General features: G+C 41.6%; 1 protein-coding gene across 2 annotated transcripts in view; it reads left to right on the top strand.

Annotated features, from left to right (window-relative positions):
- pknox2 (pbx/knotted 1 homeobox 2) overlaps positions 1-24,563 on the top strand; it is a 117,406-nt gene that overhangs the window by 6,810 nt on the left and 86,033 nt on the right. Inside the window, exon 3 of one of the 2 annotated variants that reach the window (XM_068721191.1) lies at positions 18,704-18,785. The exons of the other annotated variant lie outside the window; for it this stretch is intronic. The gene's annotated coding sequence lies outside the window, so the exon portion shown is untranslated. The remainder of the gene's footprint in view (positions 1-18,703; positions 18,786-24,563) is intronic. 2 annotated transcript variants of the gene reach the window in all.

Raw genomic sequence — 24,563 nt, 5'->3', positions numbered from 1 at the left:
GACCTCTAACAAGACTCTGAACCTCATTGTGCCGCTGGTTCTTATCTCTGGTGGAATGCAGATAATCCTAATAAATGAGCAGAGCTTCACACAGAGAAATATGAAGCCTGCCAGTAAATCCTGAATTTATTATATTTGAGAGTTCTGGTAACAGCTGAGCTGGGTGAGGTTCAAAATATTTGATTTGAATTCAGCAGCAGATCATAGCAGAGAAAATCCCACCAAGTGCTGTGTGGCTGCATATTTGTGCAGTTCCCTCCAGAATGAATACATGCATGGGCCCAAATGGGGTCACTGCTATTGGAAATATTTAATTCTCTTTAAACTTAGTTCTGAGTGAAATGGCAAACAAATGTTTATGATACTTACACGTTCTGTTCAGCAAGATAATCTCCACGTATGAACACCACTTTTAGGAATTTTGAAGTGTGAATACAGTCAGCAGAATTACAAATCTAACATTAAGCTAAAGGAACTACACAAGTCACATGACTCCACGTGTCCAGCACTAAGCTGAAGGAGGACTAGTGTTCCAGTGAGGACGCTTAGTCGACTCATTTAGACTCTTGTTAGCGACCTCCTTTTAAGACACCAGAGAGGTATTTACTGATGTATTTTATACCGTTAAAATCTTTTCATCTTGTGTTAACCACACATCCAACCAAAAACACATTCAAACAACCCACTGGCTTTGCGACTAGGGAACCGAAAGTGTAAAGACATCGACTCATTTCCAGGTTTTAGAAGTCGTTCCTTGACACCATGCGTTTTATGTTCACACAATCAGTGGCACTTGCTTTCTCTAGCCGAATCCAAATGTATGTTTGCAGCTTGATACCTTCAGCAGCATTGCTATTGTACTATTAGTATGTTTTTCTTTATTTTTAACTGTTTAGCTTGATGACATCAATGATGATCAAACAAACACAGGACTTTCACCCAGGAGACTGCTGTTAGAGTCCTGTGTGAAAGTAAAAATCAACGCTGACTCGTTCCTCAGTCAAGTTAACACCAACCACCATCTTTTCCTCACTCTAACTAAGTGTTTTTTTTGCCCTAACCTAGCATATCGTCTTATTTTGAAAAGGCACTGTGCATGTAACAAATGGGAACCGACACGTCCAGAGCTGACTCAAGAGGGGAACCTAGAGCCTCATAGTTGGATGCGTTGGACCACTGAACAAGCCTGGTATTTCACCAGAGAATGGCAAATTTTTTCTGCTAAATAAGTGGAGGCCTGTGGGTGCTGGCAACATGGAGGGATATTAAACATGTTCAGTTGTTTATACTACCCACATTAAGGATGAAAACCTGGTTAAAAAGTATAAAGTATCCCTTTAAACTCCAGTGGTTTCAGACTGCAGGTTTAGTTCCAGCTGTTTTTTGGCACTGCTGGCTGCTGGCAGCAGGAAAGCTGCTGGTCCTCCGTGAGTCAGACTAACTTTTAGTACCGAGCGGAAGAAAGACAGACAAAGTACACGTCAACAGAAGATATTTTTGTAAACCCCCCCAGCTAACTTATATTACTGATTACATTACTGTACTTTTGCCTCTCTGACCACCTCCTGACGTTCTTGTTTTTCACTTTCTTGGTACATTTACAGCTGTTTTTATACACAGACGAGCTGCAGCAGGAGACAGGTTGGGATCCCAAGACATAAGAAAATGCTGCCGCTTTGAAATGGTGGTAGATGGCCTTTTGAAACCCCTCTACTTTGATTATTGGCAGAGCAGCCCATTGAAGTGTGCTGCACTTTGAATAGAAATGCAACAGCGCTAAAGTTGTGACCTCCAAAGGGCTATTTACTGGAACACGGCTCCGTTTTTCAGAATCCTCTCCAGAGATATTATTCAAGTATATTGCTCTTTTCTGCCACTCACATCTCATCTGAATGTTTCAGCTTATTGCACTCCAACACACAATTGATCTGAAGGACAATATTTTCCCTCAGTCTATAGCTGCTCCTTTATTTTGACGTGAGACTTTTAACAGAGACATCTTTCTCTTCACATCCATTTGTTAACCTCCGAGCGGTCTTTGCAGATGCCTGGTGAAACACTTGTTAGTGTGCAGCCTATCAACGGACGTCGGTCAGAGCGCTGTTCAGTGGCAAGGACAGAGCGCATTTCAGCGATGGCTCTTATTAGCTGCACAATGACTTCCTCTCTGTCCCCGGCGATAAAAGCACCACGACTTTACGACAGCACAGGCTTCGGTCGAAGTGCAGTACATTTTCTGATGGAAGGCTTCATCTTTTATGGCGTTTCATAAGACTTGTCGCTCTTAAGATATTAAAGGAGGACCACACTGTTTTATTCCTGTATTATATTACATTAAGGCTTTTGGCATCCCGGATGTCTCAGTGCTGCTGGATTTATGTCACCTCATATCTAAATGCCTCATACGCTGTAAAACATAAGTCCCATGTGACCCTGGAGTCCAACTGTTTAACCAGTAGCTTTCAACTTCATATAACAAGTCGCATTTTCTGAAAATGCCATAATACAAACTAAGAAAATGCAATGTATACAACCACATTTTTACACACAGGACTACGTATTGAGAAAAAAATATAATGCACCCCAATAACCGTTTTCATATAACATAATGAGGAAATGTTTTTAATGAACATATCTGCCAAGTCTCGAAATGTTGTAACCCGAATGCATCTGCAAAGAGTATTTAATTAGTTTTCCTAAAATATAAACTTGCAAGTCAATATCCACTCAGAGAAATAAGAGCATGATCAATGGTTTGTAATGGTTATGTTTGGGAAAGATCATAGTGTTTGGTTACAACAAAGAGTAACTTGCAGCATAAGCGTTATCTTTATTAACATCGAACAAAAATACACACAATCGTTCACTAACTTAAACCAAAGCTCTTTCCTAAAAAATGCCCGCTTGCCTGGGGCAAGTAAAATGCCACGTCGGGCCAGTAACTCGCCCAGTCAAATAACTAAACACAATCCTTTCACAGAGACGACGGTGGAAGTAGCGAAGGAGGGAGCCATCTCGCTTCCTTCCCATCTCTGGTGAGTTGAGTTGCACTCAAGATAAAATGGTGGGTACAGACAAAATGCAAGCAGACATTTCTTTGATCCTGGAAACAGGATTCAGTCGGGTGATGTCGGAGGATGCGGGCGAAACTCCAACTATTTATTGCGCATAACTATCTATCTTCGTCTTCTGCTACTTTGAGCGCAAGGCGGATAAAACGTGACAATTCACTTTAGTCTTTGCTGTTACTCGAACAAAACCATTTGTGTAGGGGCAGATTTCTGACCCACTTCAGAAAAAAACACACACAGGACTCTGACCCGGGGTGTCCTGCACTCTGTATGACCACAGCACTCTGTTCCTTGGAAACAAAACGTGTTTTCCAAGTATTACGTTGGACACACAATGCACTCTAAACCATGCGATGTTTGTGATTCTGATGTCTGTGAAAATGTCCTCTCTGCAGGATCACATAGTAGACTTTGGCTCTGCTTCATGCTCTTAGATGCTTGTTTGGAAAAGGTGATGTACTTATGACTTCTGGTGACTAGTAGTTCTTTTGATTACCAATGTTGAATGCACTTTTTGTAAGTTGCTTTGGATAAAAGCATCTGCTAAATGACTGTAATGTAATCTACACTGGTTCTCCTGAACATCAGCTGTCCGTATGAAACAGCATTTGTGGTGTTGGCCGTATTCCCCGTCCTTGCCTTCCCCCTCTTCTCACTTCATTACATTCTGAACATTACGACTTTGCTGAGAGCGTAAGGAAACACGGGTGCTGCTGACATTAACCTCCAGTTTAAAGCTACAGAGCAGGCGGTGGGCTGATGGTTACTTTTGTCTCTTTGTTCACATTCGTTATCCTTCACTTCCTGTTATGAATCGATTGCAGGATCAACACCTACGAAGACATTTCTTCCAAGAACCCGTTCCCAGTTCTGGTGTTTGAAAATATGGCGACCCTGTTGAAAGGGACTTTAGTGTTGTTTGCAGAGGCCGTCTTTGAGGCAACTCCGAGCTTTGTTGACTGGTGTCAGAGTATCGTGTTTGGCCCGGAGCTTAGACTCTGCAAGCGATCAGGAGAGAACCGCAGCGGTCCGAGACAGAACTTGGACTGAGTACTGGGTGACTGAGGTTTCCGGAGGAGTGTGAAAATGACGTGTGGACTCCTGAGTCAGATAAATGTGCTGTTACAGTCAGTCAGACAACCGTCCTTCAGATGATGTCTGTTTATATTGTATTAATCCTGCATTTTTTGGTTTATGTGGTTATATAACCCCTTGTTTTCTTTCTCGCGTCTGCTGCAGCAGTGACTCAGTCATCAAGTTTGCTTTCAGAGCAGCCGTGAGACATTTCTGTCCCTCAATTTGAGCACATTAAGCTCGGTCAAACTCCAGTTTGCCATATTTCTTCACGTAAAAGTTTTATTCATAATTCAGTCCCCGAAAAAATGAAACCACTGCAGAGTCTCTGTTTCCTGTGATTTGTCAAAGAAAGCTGTGCGGCGTGAAGCGTGTTTGTACAGCAGTTCAACCAGCTCCGATTTGACGAGTGTTTAATGACTCCACAACACGCGTCTGATTTGCCGCTCGTTCCTCTCAGCGTCCTCTCTGATTCGCTGACGCTGGCGAGACCCCCAGGCATCGTATATCAAGTCGTGATGCGAACACGTCAGACTCGCCGAGTGTGTGGAGTCTCCGAGAGTCTCGTAACATGATAAATGAAGCTGTGCAGAAAGCACCGTATTTTTGTTAGCTCATACAGCCTTAAATGCGTCGTTGTTACTGTGTGCTCAATCAAGACAATGTCCCTTAAACACAATCACAGAGTGCAGACATGATTCCACGTGTTAATTGCAGCACTGTGAACTGAAAAAAAGAGAAAAGGAGCCTGAACCCCCATTTTTTTCTCTCTTTTTCTCGAACCGAGACTTCTTTCCACCACAAAGAATAATTACTTTTCCCAACTCCCGCTCCATAATTGGTTACTACTCTTTTATCTTATCTGTGTGCGCATAATTATCACAGTCATCATATTAGATTATTTCATGCATAATAAATGAACTCAAACTGTGTGCGGGGTAATTAGCATGTTAGGAGATGTGCCACGATAGGAGCTTCGCTCTCCCAAAGATCATATTGTTCAAGACATTCCTGAAAAGTGAGGAATTCAGGAAGAAGTGGGATATCTTATCATCGATTTTAATCTTCAGAAATCTAGAGACTGGTAATATTCTTCTTTATTTTGTAGCGTGTGGATCTGCATGTGTGTCGGTTTTGGGGGAGCTTCTCATGCAAAGTAAAGCTCCTTGTAATGTGTTTCTCTCTGGTTTGGAGGTCTAGAGCAGACAGTAGTGTATTAGCTGAAGACATAACAAGACATAGGAGCATAATGGAGACTATTGTGAAAAGACAGACTGATATGCTATTTGACTTCAACAGCTGTCTGCTGCATAGATCTGGTCCAATCCAAATGACAGATGTGTATCACTTCAGTGGAGATTTCAGTCATAAGCTACTTTTAAGGGTTCCCTTCAATTTCTGTGCAACTTCTTTATTTTAACATATCACATTTTACACATTCCTTTATACTGTTGGCCATGAAGGTATTTACAGGTTGTCCTCAAATGTGGTTAAAGGTTCCATAATATTATGTAAATGTACAATAACTCCAGGCGAGAACCATTTCTTTTATTGCCTTTTTATGAGCAAAGTTCAGTCAGAGGTTGAGTTGAGCTATTTACACGGCGGTGAAGGCAGACCAAGTCCTAATATGGCCACGACTGACCGACAGCAGCAGCTCTCCTGTTGAAGTGAGGTAAACCTGCTTTTCCACTTTAATGCAGTGCCCTGCTATTTAATGAGGGGAGCCAATCAGGACCGAGTCCAGTTGTGATGCCTTGCCTGGAGTCAGTCTGAACTGCCTATAAAGACACAGGGATTTTTTTTTGAAAAATGCAATAACTCCAATTTTTACCACCCAATTAAAGTCCAATTTTCACAGAGTATTAAACTCCAGTGCAGAGTGATGTATAAAAAATGGAGGGAAATGTGAACCCGCAGTGATGTAGAAGTTATGCTCTGCCTGTCCAGTTTCATTTAAAAGTTGTATATTTAACTTGAGCAAACTTGCATCCACAGATTCAACATGATTTGTCCATAAATCAGATTATAGATGTAAGAAGAAAACAGTTTGGTCATACTGCAACAGCAGCACCTTGGATGCTTGCTGTCTTTGCACCACTAAATAACAAGAACAACTTCTTTGACGCCAAATGTTTCCGTTTGTTTTTGGCCCTGCAGTATTTCTGGCAGTGACACCTTTCGCTTCACTAACCTGTGCCAAAAGCCTGCAGAACACAAACAAAATGAGCTATTTACAGCATTGAGACCTTTTCTTTTCTTTCAATTCAGCGAGTTGTTCAGGGGGAAAAATAAATTCTTATTCAGAATGTGATTGCAGCCATTATTTGAAAAAAGATGTTTGTATAAATTTATACAATTAAATTCAATGTAATTCCTGCGATTATCAATGAAAGTCAGATAGAGACGTAAAGTTTGTTGACTGAAAGGTAAACAGCTTCTGATTCTCTTCACATCTCTGGGTCTGAAGCAGACATGACGAGTATTCAGAGTTTAGAAGACTTACATTATCACAAACAGGTAAAAGATGACTCAGTCCCAGTGACACACGCCTCCCACTCCTTGAGTAGCTTCATAGATGTGGTGAGGGCTGCGTGCTAAAAGTGAGTTCTCAACCAGCTTGGAGGCGCTGCGGTATCGCGTCATGGCTCTCGCGTCATGGCTCTCGCCGGGTGAGGAGAGAAAGCCCTCCCCAGGTCAAGGTTTGACCGTGGTATGTCTGTGCCCGTCTCCCTGCTGCCACCGCTATACGGGCATTGCTATGGTGTCAGCGTGGTGTAAGTGGGCCATTTGAAACGTGATAGTGCTGCGGGGCGTCAGACCAGTCGATCGATCGTCTACGTGAAATCTTCCTAAGTAGATTGGTCAAATGCTGACAGTGAAAGGCAATGCCACATATGCCCGTAGTGATGCTGAGGGGCATTGTAGACAGTTTATATGTTCACAACAGATACACTGCAGAGATGTGGGATCTCAACAGCTGTACACATTACGCTTCATTTTGTGTATTAAAATAAAGAAGTGGACTCAGAGTGTGAAAACAAGCGCGCAGGGTGTGTAGTGACCCGTGTCTAGGACTGTGCCCTGCAGTCAAATCAAACTTTAAATCAAGTTCAGTTTTGGATTGGGCCTTGAGCAGGTTGGTTTCTATCAAGTAACACACTGTAGTGGAACGCCGGGGGGAAATCATCTACTGGGAAGACATGGATGATTTATATTTTTCTTTTTAAAATCTCTTCCAACCTAACTTTACAAAAAAAAATGCCAATCTCCCAAAAAGTTGGTGTACTTCTTTAACAGAAGGTCAACACGGAGGCGGGGAGATGCTTCTCTGAGAGCAGTGGCTTGGAGAGTTCTGTCAGTTGGACTATGAAGGTGAGACGTGCCATGGCAAGAGACGAGGGATGACTTGACGCCCACTTCAAAACAGGCCTATTTATATATGTGCGTGTGTGTGCGTGTGTGTGTGTGTGTGTGTGTGTGTGTGTGTAAGGAAATTGATTTGAGGATGTGTGAGTTTCTGCAGCTTTTCTTTTTTTTCCATGTGTGTTTGTGTGAATCCCTCAGTCTCTCTTCGTCTCAGTGAGCCGACACACTGCCGCCCCTCTTTCTCCCCGTGGTCAGTGGTATTTATAAAGCGCCATAGACATTTAGTACAGATGGCAGAGCACCTTAAATTTAAAGACACTATTTTTCTGTTCGGGGGAAATGGACAGAAAGTACTTTGCCTTTAACTACCTGGATATGGAGCTGAGGGGGGCTGTGAAACGAGTGGTGCATTTCTAATGTGTGGAAATGCACCGTGGAGACTACGGAGAACACCTGACCGTCAGTAAAGTCTCAGGCTCAGTCCACAGGGATATCGTGCTTCATTACGAGCGTCGTGCAAACAACTGAAGGAGACATCCAGCATGTCAGTGAAACGGTTAACTTTCTTCCTTTGTACTCTCACCAGGAGGGAAGAGTCTGAAGTGAGGTTAGCTCACTTCAGACGGTGAGGGGGAATTCCGAGTTCTGCCTCGGCCGTCTTTGCCAAGTCCATTGTGTTTGTCTCCTCCATGCCCAGACAATGAAAGGCTGTTTACATTCTCTACACATATAGCATATTAAAAGTGTTACCTTTATTTAAATAATGAAACTGTGTCTGTTTAAATGCATGTCACAAAGAGAATGATGCTTCTTCTAGAACATCTTTGTTTATGTGCCTTTCTTTTCCTGAACCAAAGTGAAGGCCCGGACTGTGTTCACTCGTTCACTATTATTCCCGAGACACTAAAGGCCTTTAAAACAACAAGTCTGAGATTATTGCACGTTTAAAAATAAACATGGCCTCACCTTGAGTCAATCACGTTTACAAGCCAACAAAGTTTGTCCATTATTCATGTTTTTAAAACTTCCATTTCGCCTCTCAGCACAAAGCTTTTTATGACAAACAAAGTAAAGACCACAGAGAGGCTACATTTGAAGATCGTTGTGTCAGGTGACTGCAGAGCAGCTTAGAATCGATGATATATAGGACGTACAGAAGATTAGACTAGTGATTGTGCTCTTGGCAGCTAAACAATAGCTTCTGCTAATGCCATTCATTTGTACACGCAATTTTATATAAATATATATATTATAGGCCTTATATTAAGCAATATTTATATTAGTACTAATAATCAAACTCCATATGCTTAACTTAAATACTACCAGACCTCCATCAAGGAGGCAGTTTACCGTTGAGTGATGGGTAAAATACGTAATGACGATAACATAATTGCAGAATGCAGTTCCGGCAGTAAATAATAATCAACTTTAACCGGTTCCTAATCACTCATAATAAGCTGACTGACGGATTTGTGCCCAAGCATATATTTGGTCAAATACACATGTTTGTAGTTTGTTAAGGTCTTCCTTAAAAAATGATTTCCATCTCAACTGTTTTATGCGTTTTAAGCTAGATGTTTGAAATACCGGCAGACATTTTCTGCATTCTTTAATATTCTGCGTGTCTGATGGGAAGCGTTGGCCTGCGGGTCGCCAATTTGATGATTACTGCATAAAAGCAGTCTCCTTTACTAAAGTAAAGTACCCTGCCGTGTTTCCTGCTGTATACAATGTTGAGTCCTTACATTAAATATAGTCCTCTAGGATGATCAGTGCAATACTGAGTTCAGTCAGTCTGGAATCGACTGAACATGAATAACACATTTCATTTCTCCCTCCATCGTGCCCTATATAAGTATTTCACTGTTACGTCGTGGAGGCCATAACTATGCCAAAAGGGATAATTCATTTCTAACTTTCCATGCAAATCAATTCATACTAGGAAGATTCAAATGTCATTTCTTCAGGGTGTTTCCCCAGATATAGAGTGCAGCAGGGATGCCATCTTTCTGTTAGCATCACACAGGTTCCCGCCACAAAACATCACTGGGATGTTTCCATTGGAATTCGGATTATTGTAGAAGATGAGATCTGTGGCAAATAAACATTTACATGTTTTGTCCGTGGAGATAATCTTCACAAATAAACACCACTTTATGATTTTTTAAGCATGATTAATGCAATCGTCGGAAGTAAAAAGCTATCATCAGGCTATAAAGGAACTAACCCACGGTCACATAAGAGTGACTCTAACGAGGCTGTGTGATGACTTTTAGTCGTCTCGTTAGCTTCTTTTTAGAAGCTTCAAAATTCAAGAGAGGGACATTTACTGCAGTATTTTATATTGTAGAACCAAACGTTGAAATATCTTCAGCTTCTGTTAACCGCTGACATTATTTAAAAAACCTAATTTTCTTAATTTGGGGGGAACCGGAAGTAAAAAAAAATGCTGACTCATTTCCAGGTTTTACTCGATGCATTTTGCACTGGACAAATCATTGACAGATTGCTTCTGTGATTAATGGAAGATTTGAACACAACGACTGAGGTGGATATGGCGTGATGACTTAATTTAACTGGCCTACACATGTCTTTGAGATATTCTACAGTGTCTCTGTCTGTGTTAGATCTGACAGTCTAGACAGCTGATGTGAAGTGTGAAGACATCAGTTTTTCCTGCATATTTCGTGACTCCTGCATTATTTCACCATCTGTTTACCTCACACCACGCAGCAGTGTAGACATACATTTCAGTTTGCATGTGTTTGCATATATGAGACTGTTTTGTCATGCACAGTAGGGCTGTGTGTTAGATTAGTGTTAAGAAGTAAGAGTAAGGGAAAGGAACAGTTTGAGACTTTGGCAGCAATGAGATCAGGGTTGTACCCGAATCAGACATTTGGTGGGATGACCATGGCTAAGTGGAGAGCAGGGCCGCCTTTCAATCAGAGGGTTGGCGGTTTGATCCCCGGATCCTGCTCTACTAGTCTCATGTCAATGTGTCCTTGAGCAAGTAACCCCAAAATTGCTCCCATAGCTGTGTCTACGGTGTGTAGATAGATACTGAATTGTAAGTCGCTTTGGATAAAAGCATCTGCGTCTGCCTAAGTAATGTAATGTAATTTGGGATTAAAATCCAATTTGGCTGTTCAATATGAAGATTCAACTACTCTTTCTATTTTGTCATATAGATGATCTGGCAATCTGAAAATCTATTGTCATGGGTTTCAGTGAGGATTTCGATCACGTTTACAGAGTCAAATGCAGCACCGCACTGGTTTCAAAAGGAGCCGAGAATGGTTTTACACACTCAGCGGGTGGGGTCCAGTGTTGATGATGGACTTGTTAACTAGAGCACAACATTCTACATAGAGAACTTCATAGTTATCCCATATATATCTTTACTTTTTATTTATTGACTCATTAAACCATACATGCGTTTTGCTCTCCAGTTTTCAAACTCATTTCCTGACATCAATTAACGAGACAAAGAACACACCTTATCACATATTTGTAAATCCAAAACATTATATTTGAAACAAATAAACAAAATAATAATCATAATAATAGATTCAGACTTGAAACTGTTCATTTTGCAAGTGAGAAAGTGAATGAAAAGGTTGAGTTTAGTTTCTCTGCTAACATCTTGAATTGAAAAAGACAGACTTCTCCATGCCTGTCACTCTCCCATTCCTAGATCCCCGTATCACAACAGCAGCCTCAGCTGGATCCCGCCTGTTATGTCAGTCGTGGCAGGAAGAAGCAGAGCCGCTGCTCTGAAATGTAAAGTACAGCAGGTCTCGTGTCCTGCAGCATGACAGCCGGTCCGCATCCTGGACCGACACAGCTTGTTTTCTCTGGAGCCGAAGAAAAGATGCCGTTTCTAGCACAACCGCTTTAATCTTCTGTTCAGATACACTTGCTGTGCGGTTCATGGATTTTGCGCTGCAGAAACATCTTGTCTCAGCAAGTAATTCAGTCTAGCATTGAGTACTGTTTTGTAGAACAAGTTCCAATCTGCCTCTGGAGCGATAGAATGTATCCTGTTTCCATTGTGGCCACATCAAGTGCAATAATCTGCATACTTAGTGATCCCTCTCAATTATTTTCAATATAGTTAACAAAGATACAGTCGTATGTTAAATGAGTTGCCAAGATGAATTGTTTTAAATCAAATGTCATTTATACGGCCCCTTTAAGTACAATCATATCTTCAGTAACCAGTTTAGTAATTCTGAAAAGAGACATTGCTCTCATTATATTGGAGAGAAGGCAATGGTGGGCAACTCAGCAAAACAACCTAGATTGATAAATTGCACTACAGGTAACAGGACTAATCTGTATTTTAGATTTTTGGGGTGAACTGTTGCTTTAAACACCAAAGTTGGCGAATGTAACATAAACATATTGAAATCATTGATTTTAAAATGGACGGTACAAACAGTCAATATGTTGACATAATGCCGCCAGTGTTCAGTTTAACCAGTGTTAAACTAAAACACCCGATGCTGTGAAGCAATCGTGATCCGGTCGGAATTCTATAGAACTGCTAACTGGCTGGTGCTAACGTTGCCAATATACGCATGGTCTAAAGCGATTAATATAATAATTCAACTAGCTAGCCAGTGCTATAGCAATCTAGTTAGATCATAGTTATTATGTTATTGTGTTAGATAAAAAAGATAAAAACATTGACGTTTATTGCTATGTTGGGGCTTCTTACTCCATATCAGTTAATATGATATGGAGTAAGAGGAGTCCATATGATTATCTTATTAACAATAACAACTCTTTGTATATCCTTATAAAAAAGCTAAAAAGAAGCTATTCAAAGATTAGCAAGGTCACTACAAGAATGCTACGTGGAACATAGTGTTGCACATAAAAGTGTGACATGATTTAGAACCAAACAGAACCACTCAGAAGCTTTGGACAGAGAGCTTGCTGAGGCCCACTTGAAGAACCACATCCTTGTGTTAGCCTTTGTGTAAGTGAAAGAGCACATGAGCCCACAGCGGCTTGAGAAGCACAGTTCAGACCGTAGACACCGTGGGCTGGAACATAATAAAGTGTTTTTGCACAGTGATAAATATCCAATATTTAAAACCATGCAGAGTATTAGCACATTTAAAGGTTGATGCATGGAGAAATACATGTTGCCAGCAGCAAGGCTTTAATTGACAGTGATCAACTACATGGAGCCCCGGAACCAACAAAGTCCAATCTGTCTTTCATTTGAACTCCTTTATATTCATCTATATTTTCCTTGTGTCATAATGAGATGGGTAGTCCATGGCAGGGATTGATACAGTACGTGTGTGTGTGTGTGTGTGTGTGCCAGTGCCACATCAGTCTAGGTCTTAGCTTTTTTATTTTTCTGGCTCGAGAGCTTACCTGAACACACGACACATTGAGCACCAGCTGTTTCTAGCTTTCTTCATATAGTTACGTCAGCCAGTGAAGGATATTTGAATTTAAATGTCTTTTATTTGATAGACGATGCTCTTTATCATAGTTCAATACAGGGCATGAAAGTGATGAGCTGCACTGAGACACTACTGTACATGTACAGTGTAATTAAAATATATCATATTTAATCATACATATACTGCATATATTCAGTACATGTATGATTAAATATTATAGTAATAATAGCAAAAACATTTAGCCAACAAGCTAACAGAAGCTTGGTTAAATAGAATACATTTTAATTAATTTGATCTGATGATTGGAGGAAAACAAAAGCTATTATTTAGATTTTATATTCTACAATTTTAAGTGTTTTGATATTAAAAGAAGAAAATGTATTTTTTTATTTCCTTTTACACTCCTAAAACTAGTTACATGTTTGTATGTTGTGTGAAGTAGCAGTGAAGATTTACACTGTAGCTGTACATTTATAATATAACACCTCGGTACAAACATGTTTATGTTCCTGGCTGCACCTTTATTCTCTTTAACTCTGTGATTCTTTCATCATCAGCCTCATGTAGATGATCTCTTTTTATCCCACTACTCTGCAGACATTTCTTTCTCTCTTCTTGATGCAGCTCGATTCAATAAATAGAGGAGTCCACTGGTGGCACTGAGGATTGGAACTCCAAAGCCCAGACTGGAGGAAATTAGACTGGCCTCTTTTTTGTTTGCTCTATCCATCCTGACTCATCACGACGTGGGTATTTTTAGCGGTGGATTCCTGTTTGGCTTTTCCCCCCCACTGTTCACAAGGGGCTATCATATTCTGTGAGACAGGGAGGAATGATCGATGTCAAATATCAGCCAAGAGTTGGTTAAAGGGAAAGACACAAAGTTAGAGCCTTTTGTCAAGCTGGAAGTGAGCTGTGTTGCAGCTGGATAGAGCGCTCATATTAGTGTAGACTAAATGTGAGTGTTTTGTCTGGTTCAGCTGTCTGTATCAGCTGCATGCTCGTTAAATGTTAGGCTTAAACCCGTGCTGACGCTGCTCCAGCTCTGGTTACTCCTGTGGGAATACCTGCTATTGTCATTGTGAGCCCCTCATAATTCCCCGGAATTAGCCTCAAACGGTTTAAGTTCGGCTAGCCGGATAAAAGCCGCGAGAACCTCGAAGCTTTGTCACTTCCGCTGCGTTTGAGGGTTCTGCTTGTGAGCCAGAGATTCTTTTGTCCTGCATGTAAACCTGAAGCACAGCTGAGGTTGGTTCATCGTGGACCGGTACAGTAGTGTAAAGCCCCCCCACCCCCCTCCACACCTCATACTGTCTGACTGTTAAGGTGGTCCGGTGACCAGATATCCTGTTTGTCAGGAGAACACAAGTCTGATTGTCGCACATCCTGCCAGTCAGTGATCTGTGGCGCATACAGCTGCGGGGCATCGGGATTTATTTAGCTTCTATTGTATGAGCTGGGAAACAATCACACTCTATATCTTCAATGCCGGCGAATGAATTTGAAGTGTGAGGTTGCTGGGTTGGTTGCCATTAAGCGTGGGAGATTCCTGCGAGTTCTGGGCGCACAAGCCACGGGCGTTATCATGCAAAATTAATTATTTGCCTCTTTTATTTTTTTTTTATGTCCCCCCGAATCTCATTGCAGTAAAAAACCTGCCTGTGTTTTATTGAGACGAAATTATGGTATAATGTCACTTTTGCTATTAGCCCTGAGTCTGTGCATGCCAATTGATCCTGCTGTTGTCATAGCAACATGAACCACTAAACCTCTGCGCAGCTGTTGTTATGGAAGCCCTCGAACAGCTGGGGGGCTATAGCTGCAGAGGGATTGTGGGAAACGGGTCTTTTGGTCCTCCCTTCACACCTTGACCCCAAAGCTCCTGCTAGCGAGAAAAGAGGAGGATTTGGGAATCTTAAAGATGTCCATCTGGAGTGTTCTCTCTGCTGCACTGAGCCTCCGTGTGATCAGAGAGGAAGTTTAGCAGGAAGTGGTGAATATTTAATCATGTCCGTGTCTTCTCCAAAAACCTGCTTTGCCACAAACGCAAGAAATCAAATGAGTCAAATGAGAATAGATTCCCTCCCAGGGCTTCCCTGACGCATCAGAGCATGTCCCATTATTGATATGAGCAAATGTTGTACACAGTGCAGCAATAACACAACCGTTTCACAAGAAGCACAACTCGTCCACAATAGTCCAATTCATAACAATGCTGTAACGTAACATGAAGAACAGCGTCTCTTCCTCCCAGTGTTTCATTCAATGACTGTGGATGTATGAATCAGGATTCCTTACTTAGAGGTACAGTATCTAGCATTTATGGGGAAATATACGATATATTGAAATATAATATTAATAAGCATGTTTTCTTTAGTTTATAATCACCTGGAAATAAGAATGGTTATGTTTTAATTATAATGAGCCCTTTATATCTACACACGGAGCAGGTCCTCTTCACAGAGCCGGTCATGTTCCTACAGTAGCCCAGAACGGACAAACCAAACCCTCGCTCTACATGGGGACATTTGCTCTTTTGTGTCGGCCACACACAGTTAACCTATAAATTAAAAAAGGGAGAAATAAATTAGTCAAAAGTGATCATCACCTTTCCTCAGAGCCAGAAATGCAGGCAACAGTTCATCTCATCTAAGTAGTTGCTGTAATATTTTCTTTTCATTGACGAATCGACTAAATGCATAAATGTTTAAGCTCTACAAATCAGATCTCTTTTATAGACCGTGAGGAGCTCTGCCTGTGGCGACCAGTAGCGGAGGCCCTCGTGAATCTTTTTATTGAGCTCTTTATTGGATCGATAGTACCAGCACTGTTAATGTCTTCAGTTGTCATATTGTAGTATGTTTCTTTTTATGCTGCAAAAATAATTTCCTCTTTCGGGGCTATAAAGTTCAAGATTGAATTGTCTACAACAATCCTTCCGAAGCTTATTTTGCATATAAAATCTGAATCTGCAAAGTAGCTGTCAGATCTATGTAGGGGAGTACAAAGTACAATAATTGATTTTTAGTGGAGTAGAAATATAAAATAGCAGAAATAGTAAATACAATAAACTGACTGACAGTATGTTTGTACCTGTGAACACGTGTAGAGGCTGCAGTGTGAGTGATGGGGGGCAGATTCAGGAATGCTAATGTTTCCTCTGCGGCTTTTGTGAGGAACACAGTGATTATACCTCCAGCCCCCTGGGTGGAGCCCCTCGCTGCACCGGCTCCCGCTCTGGTTCGCTTTGACGTCAACAGGAAGGTCAGCTGGGTCCCAGAGGAGTCATGCGGGAGATGGCGAATGGTGTGTATGTGTGTGGCGGGCTTCAGTATACAGAGACGCTCCTCCAGGATCCCAGCCGGGGGCCGTAAGGGATGGCCGAGGGAGGAAGGGCCCTTGGAGCTTAGGGAGGGCTTCGGGAAGGATTACCGAGAGGCTAAAATGTTTTCTTTGTGGCCGTAAGAAACCTAAGAAATGCCCTCACCCAAATCTCCCATGGTCTGAGGGGGCTGTTTGGAAGTGAAACTCGAGCTACATCCTAAAGACTTTCTCCTCTTCTCGGGCTGCGGGCGTGTCTTTTCTGTCGTAAACATGCCCTATTTTCTTTCAACGTCTGAGCTCCACATCTTTTATTGTAGCGTCGTGGAAATAAAGCTCCAACCAATAGCTGGATTTCCCTCCAAATAAAGAGCGAGTATTGGAATTAGGTTGGGAGGAATTGGATGGGTTGTCTGTTTCCAAAACAACATTAAATAATAATAAACATTTTATATGCTTAGTAGGTGTTGTGAATAAGTGTATTACTATGTAATAGAGCACCAGTTGCCACAATCCTGCTTTTTGTTTTCAGTTGAGAGCTTCAAAAATGTAATTCTTGAAAACAATCTTCAGAAAATGGTTCTGCAATTTCCTCATAAAATCTTTGGCTGTTTATCCGTTCTCTGTTCAATGAACCACCTTATTTGCCATGTCTCAAATGATGTAAACACTCCTAATTGACTTTTCTTCAAATTTGCATGACAGTGGGATAGAATATCAACTTTTTTATTGTTTCTTCACACTTTAGAGAGATGGATAAAACTCTTAAGAAAAGAGAAATGTTTCTCCACCGTCCCGTCCCCCCCTCCACTGGCCTCTGGTAGTACCTACCTACCACACACACAGTAGTCCCCACTGAGCTCTGTGGGACAGGGTAAATACCATCCCTTCAGAGGCTCTGTGTTAGCAGATTGCTGGAGGTAGGCGGCCTGCTGTGAGGCCCAGCCACACTCCCACTGTTCTGGAGGGGCTTTAAGCGAAAGATCAGGTGTCCAGCCCTGAATGCTTGATTGAACTTAAATCTTTTGCATGTGCACCATAACTCTCTCTGCTGTGCTACGCTCCGTGTGGCTCAGACATGGCCAGCCAGTCTGCTCGAAGGAATCCGAGTCACAGAGGCTCTTTGACCTCTCTGTTTTCACCAAATCGTTGAAAATTATAATCAGATGCATTTTGTTTGCATTAAATGATGAATTGACTTTAAATCAAGTTACTATAAGGTAATAACAACCTAATACAAACCAATGAAGCACACATTTATGTATTGATGCCATACAAATCACCTGTTTCTGTATACAAGTACCTTGATATTAAAATGTGTGCTACAAACCCTCCAGTACTCAACCAATCTGAGTCCAGATTAAGTTATTGAAGAGAGAGCTACTTAATAAATTCAACTTTCCACCAGTGTTTGACAATGCAATGTGTATTTTATTTTGAATAATAATGGATGGATGTGTGGAAATGTATTCTTGACCATGGAAATAGTCATTTCGGAAATTCCGGACAAATATTAAATTGTGCTCATTGTTTTTTTTTTTCTGAGCTTCTTCTGAGGAAGACCTTGAGAAGCATTTGAAAGATTTTCTTTGTCAGAAGTGATTTAAGTGATTTATGTGGCTTTGGTCTCAGACGCATACCGTGTTGCCATGACATCTTTAAGTATGATCTGCTTGTTTCCTGTACGTCTGAACTGTCTACCGTTAAAGAACGTACCACTACTGGAACAATGTGTGAATGTAAACACTCAATTCTATCAGTTTCAGAGTCATGATTATCATTTAGTGTCCGCTTCTCAGGATGTTTACTTCATTAAAGGAAGAGACCAGAACCAGCATACACCGTCCCGCTGCCACGAATACTCACTAGAGCGCCATGTGTGGATTAATCCGCCACTGAAAATAGTCCCCTAGAAATGCACTATTTCCTCCTGTTTGAGTAGCGTTTCCTAAAAACTACAGAGCCCTGCAGTTTTAGAAAATGAAAGATTAATAAAAATAAAAAAAAGAATATGCTAATATACATTTGTTTGGGCCCCAGTGGGCTGGGGTCGAGAGCTACAGACATGTAGGCATATAAAGTATTGTTGAATGCACATTGTTGGTTTTGGTCTCTCCATCAGTTTAACAGCTTTATCCTCCAAACATCAGTTGTGGCATGTGAAGCAGACTGATTCATTAACCACTGCCACTGTGTACGCACCGATACTGACGCTTCAGAGTCCGTCAGTGCACTAGCCGTTATATCAGGTGAAGATGATGACTTTCTATCCCACCAGTAAAATAGTGGAGTTCAACATATACTGCATCCCTGCTTGCATGGACATCTTTTACAGTTTTTCCACTTACCGTCTGCCTGCCTGCCGCCATTTTTAATGTCCTCTTCGGTAATAATGCTGACCTTATTAAGTTGTATAGCTTAAACGTTGTCATCTGTCTACAGGCTCTGTGTGGAGAGTTGGATAGAGGGCCGCGGAGCAGAGAGCAACACTAAAAGCTGCTGCGTTGCTGTGGGCATGCCAACTGTAAGTTGTCAGTTGCCGTCCTATAAACTTTATGATAAACCAGATGTATGCTTGTGTTTGTTTAAGTGTCATTAACAAAGCCGTGTGCAATGTGTTTCATAATAGAAATCCAGTTACAACATGTCTGGTAGATGATCTATGTCGTCGTAGACCAGCGGCAGTCTGGTGTAAATTAAGAGCACACAATCAGATGTAATAATACACGGCTAACGATCTCCCTGCTGCAGTTCACTGAAGCCGGTAAAAACCTGAAGATCAGTTCAATCACTTGAGCACATTTTCTTGACATTTCTTGAACCTCTAAATTAAATTTTTGATTTTTTTGGGCTCACTTCTTGCTGGAACTTCAATCTATAACTGTGCTTTTTTTAACGATTGATGATTCACTCTAACAAACACACTATTTGCTTACAGTAGGATAAATATGAATTAGACCAAATGGGAATTTGGGGGATTTCATTTATGCTGTCCCTCAACTTACACTGTACATAGTAAAAATTGTATAATGTTTTCCACAAATGTTATATTCCTGAACAAGTCCATGAGACCATGTGACCCCAGACATTGAACGTGTCTGCTTCTTTTTGTGAAACAATGGCAACCAAAAGCAAATGCAAATAAGCTCAAATGAAAAATGACGACCATTTCTTTCTGATGGCTTCCATTGTTTTCAACTAGGGACTATTGCTATCAACAGGAAGTTGTCTGAGCTCTAACATTATTTCTCAGATGAGATAATGACGTGTTCATGTTGCAGTAGCTCTGATAACTAGCAGTGTGTAGCGTGCTGTGATGACTTTAGTTAATGCAGCAGCTAACAATGCTGTCACAATACGTGCTCTACTTAGAATCAAGCAAAAACTGATCATGAGACGGAGGACTATCACAACCAGTTATTATTAATAATGTGGTTTTGACATATGGTGATTAGAAGGCTTAGATCATGCACAAGGAATGGCTTGTTGTCCACCTCCACTTCCACCTGAGTCCTTCCAGAGACAATGATATTAGAAATTAGGTGGAAATTGCTGTCTAGAAGCATTTTAATATTACTGCCTGTCCCTCTGGTTCAGATTGAAATAAGACCGAGGACTTTAATGTCCTCTGCTCGCCCATGTTTGCAACTAATTGCAAATTGATTTGGAGAGCTGAAGAAGTTGTGGTTGTTACTCCTGAATTGAAAATGATTCACATTTATTTTTTCATTTATTTATCTTTAAATGTATCTCTGAGCTTAGATCTATTTCTAAGATGCAGAGTTGCTGTTAAAACGTATTCATCTACAGAGAGTCACCACCATTTTTGCAGCACCGAGTTCTTTAAGGGTCCACTCAGTTCCTAGTGTTTAAACTGAACCTGGAACCCGAAACGGGCCAAGGTCCAATTTCCCTCAGCCTAAGCAGGTCTAGGGTCTGCATGTCTACTGTGTCAGTATGTCTGTAACACCTGGACGCTTTGGAGCAGACGTGCCTCCATGTGTACATCATAATCACTGCAGGAGATATGTGTTGTGTGTAGGAGCATCGTGTTTCTTTTGGTCTTTTTGGGTGAATTGTCATTGGGTCGGGTCTGACCGCTCTCTGGTCCATTCCAAATTGGGTCTCGTTCGGGTAGGGTTTTCATCATTTGGATCAGTATCTGCAGCGACCCAGTAACACCAGTCATAAACTGTGGTTTCAACACGTTTTCTCAGTATTGACAGTCACACTGTTGAGGGATGGCTGTTACATGTTTAATTTTGACACAGCTACTAGTGCTGGGGGGTATACCAGTTCAATATACCGGTTTGCTGCTCAACAGGCAGCATAATATATTGTTCGCCGTGACCTGCGCTATGGTGGGAGCTAGTTGTCTTAACTGTAGTGAGAGGGAACCCCATGTTATGGTTATAACTTTGTAACATAACAATTAACAACCCACAACTAACGCTCTTTAACAGGGCAAAACACCACGACACAACAGTTTGTGACACATAAACAATTTGTAACAATAATAATTGTACATTTATAAAATGACATCGCCGAATGGCATGCTGGGTACAGCTTGGTAGCTAGCCTGGTAGTACAAGTCTGCTAACAGCTGGGAGAAGCTCCGTCGCTACATTAACGCTACATTAAGAACAGAAAAGAGCGATGCAGGATGAACAAAGAGACTTTTTCTTTTTTGGGGTATTTCGGTTAGACACATATGCAACGCTGATTAGAGTGTAATATTTGTGGTATTTGTGATAAATGTACGTTGGTAAATAGAGGGTGATAAGAAGCTGTACAGGAGGGAATTAGGACCCAGGGGAATGTAGGTGAAGGAAACAGGAAGTGACGGAAGACACGGCACACAAACAGCTGTTCGCAGCTCGCTGGCCGGTTGGCCAGCCGGTTCTTGTGTTAAAAATGTCCGCTTAATAATTTAATGTGCGATAAAATACTTTTCGGTGTTAATTAATTAATGTGTAAGAAAAATACCATGATATACTGTGAAACCGCCAGAATCTTACAAAATACCGTGATACACATTTTTGGTCATATCGCCCAGCAATACATCTCTAGGAATATACGTATTGGAATATAGGATCGACATTGGATGATTCGGTAACTCGCAGTTTTCATCCGACATTCATACGAAGCACTGATGTAGCAAAGAGGATAGCACCAATTTGGAGGTCAGGTCAGCGGATGGGTGTGTGGTGCGCTTGACTTTCATGCAGGAGAACGGAGCTTGCATCTCATCACAGATCTGCAATTAACATTAGTGTTTATTAAGCGGAACTATGATCCTTCCCACAGCTCCACCAAGTGTTTTAGTTGCCTAACCTCAGTTTATATGCCATAAAAATCTTTCTCAATGATAGCCATCTACAGATATTGTAAAAAGGCATTGGACCTCGGACCTAATCCAAAGTTTTACCAAAGCGTCCATTGACAATCTTGTAAAGACAACAGTGGCATTTCCCCTGCTGGCTCTAGGGTTCAGACTCGCTATCCTCTGTCATTATCCTGCTTTTGTAACATCAACCCCTTATTGTGAAGTGTTGTTTTTGTCAAATTCTTCTAAATCCTAATTTAGTCTTTGCAGTCAAATTCTGTAAATGTCCTTCTATTGTGAAGGGGCCGTGGACAGAATAAGAGCCAGGACAAAGGGGGATCTGTGCACACATGGAAGTCTCTTGTCAATTGCCAGAGGAGGTCTGGTTATACTGAGCCATTTGTCTCTTCCTACATATGGGCCAGACTAATCGCACAGTTAGTCTCCTTGTCCTCTCGGCCCCTAAGTGTTCCCCGTTGCTGCCCTCCCTCTCCCCGCCCGAAAACCTCCAGCACGACTCCCCACCAAGGATTGTTTTACGCTTAATTTTGTTAGACTTAATGAGATTTCACTAATTAAATCTCCTCCTGGTTGGAGACCCCCCCCCCCCTACATTGCCCCCCTCAATTCCACTCACAATCACTTCAGCCCATGGGGTGATTGCTTGTAGAGCTATTTTAGACAAATAAACTTTTTCATGAAGAACAGGGGCAGTGGGTTACTCCGTGGATTTCCAATTTCGCGCCAAGATGCTCCGCTGCACTTGTGATTGCCAATAGGTTTTCAAATCTGAGATGAGGTGCTGATGAGTATGTCTACTAGTGGTAAAGTTCTTTGTAACATCTCGTTGTCTGTTTTGACGATTGATGGTCCTTTACATGGGTTAAGGATATTTTGTTACAGCTTGAACTCGAGAAACTGCTGGAAGTGCATTGTTTCCATCAAAACCTATATATTGTAGCACAGTAGCCAAAGCTTAAAAGCAAATCCAAGTGACAGGACTTCACTCACAAAACACACACAGGTTCCAGATTCATGTCCCTAATAATAATCCCTGCATTAGCAGTATGGCAGCGCTAAAAGGGAAGTGCTGAAGGGTGGGACAATCTCAGTCCAAGCAGTGGGGCCTTGGAGGTCATTGTTGACAACAGCCGGTTGCCCCGCTATTGTGGACGACCCTCTGGGACTCTTACACTGGCTATTGTAAGAGCCAGCCTCCCGTTTCCCGTTTGAGCCCTGTACACCCGCTGCCAGCTCCACTGCTTGGTTCTTCAGCCAAAAACTCCATTATAGCCCTTACCCCTCTCTCCTTCCCAGGCCTCTGTGGCCATTGTAGCCCAACTCCCCCATCCCCTGCCTCAGTTATGCACACACACACACACACACACACACACACACACACACACACACACACACACACACACACACACACACGCACACACACACTCGCACACACACATTCCGTCCAGCCTCAGAAGCCCCTGTGCTGTGTGGCCTTCGGGTGGGCGAGCGGGCAGCGTGCCCGTTTGAGATGGGAGTGCTTCCTTGATGAAGGCCCGCGCTGATCGGGTTTCTGCCACCTGTCATTCAGCTTAGGAGGCAGGAAAGGGGGCAACAGCAGCAGTGGGCGGTGGGAGTGAGGGGCGAGGTGGAGTCGGGGGGTTGATAAGAGAGATGCCATGGCAATCTGGCATCAAGCCTGCAGCCTGCTGTCGTTTTGGCATAGCCTCCCAGATTTCCCAAGTAGTCCTTTTGGTTCAGGCAGTGGCGAGTTCCCCGTTTGATCTAATAATAAAGTAATCCAATTACACACATTGTTAGATTATTTTTTTCTAACTGTACTTAACGTTGTGGTATACAGTATATTTCACAAGATAGGCCATTCACCAAATAGCACAAAACGTGAAGTGTTCAGAGCACTTCATGGCCTCTGAGGTCCAACTCTTTTTGTTGCGTACTGAATGTTTCTTTTGTCGGTCATAGCCTGCATTTATACTTGTTACATCGTCTTTACTTCAAATGAAGGCCAAGGTCTCAGGTTTTCTTAAAGTTACAGCGTGTTCATCTGCTGTACTGTGACATATTTCAACTGAATATTTGAGTTGTCTACAGTTACAAGAGGGATTTAAATCAAATCCTTTGCATTTAATTGGACAGCTAAAATGTGGACAAGCTTAGAGTTTGAAATGGAAATCAAAAATGAAAAAGTTTTTGCCTACTGATATCCAAACACACATCTCTTCCTGTCTCTCCATTTTGCTCTTTTAGCTGCAATCGACAAACGGGATGATTTGTTGTGTTGGATGAGTCATCAAACAAAGAATAGACAGGGATTTGTTTGTTTGTTTACATATATTTGGCTTATGACAAAATAACAAGATGACACAATTAACACAGGAAACAGGATTACAACTGGGAAATGTATTTTTTAATTCCACTGGGTCTTTAAACCTTGTTTGTATTGAGCCATACCATATCTAGTCTTTTGCAGACATGGTTTATGTAGATTCTATTAAAAAGCACACCTTGGTCCATATAGACATATACACATGTCTGTGTGTTGTTGGACAATACCTAATCACGGGATGTTTGTACATTGATCAATCGCGCAAAAGTCCAAGTGAGTCAAACTAATGAGCACCGACTTTAACCATTTAGCTTTAATGTTGCCGTAGCCCCATCTGTCATTAAACGTTGCAATTTACAATTTTGCCAAAATATGCTGTTGTATTGGACAGTAGGAATAAACAAATCTAACTCATGGAAAACCTAGCTGAGTGGGAGTAAGTGTGGTAAATATGGTTGATGCATGTTAGACCAAAGACTTTTGATTTTATGAGTTGCAATTCAGGGATTAAGAGCAAAAACCTCATACGACCCCAGTAGACCAATACACATGTAGGCTCATGCTATGCTATCCACACCAGATGCTACCAGTGCTTCCTTAAATCTATTAAATCTAATATTTATTAAGAA

The sequence above is a fragment of the Cebidichthys violaceus genome, unplaced genomic scaffold (genome assembly GCF_023349555.1).
Source record: "Cebidichthys violaceus isolate CVI_PGR_0920_01 unplaced genomic scaffold, fCebVio1.0.p SCAF_27, whole genome shotgun sequence".
NCBI lineage: Eukaryota > Metazoa > Chordata > Actinopteri > Perciformes > Stichaeidae > Cebidichthys > Cebidichthys violaceus.
Note: the sequence above shows the minus strand (reverse complement) of the source record. Positions and strands in the feature narration are given on the sequence as shown.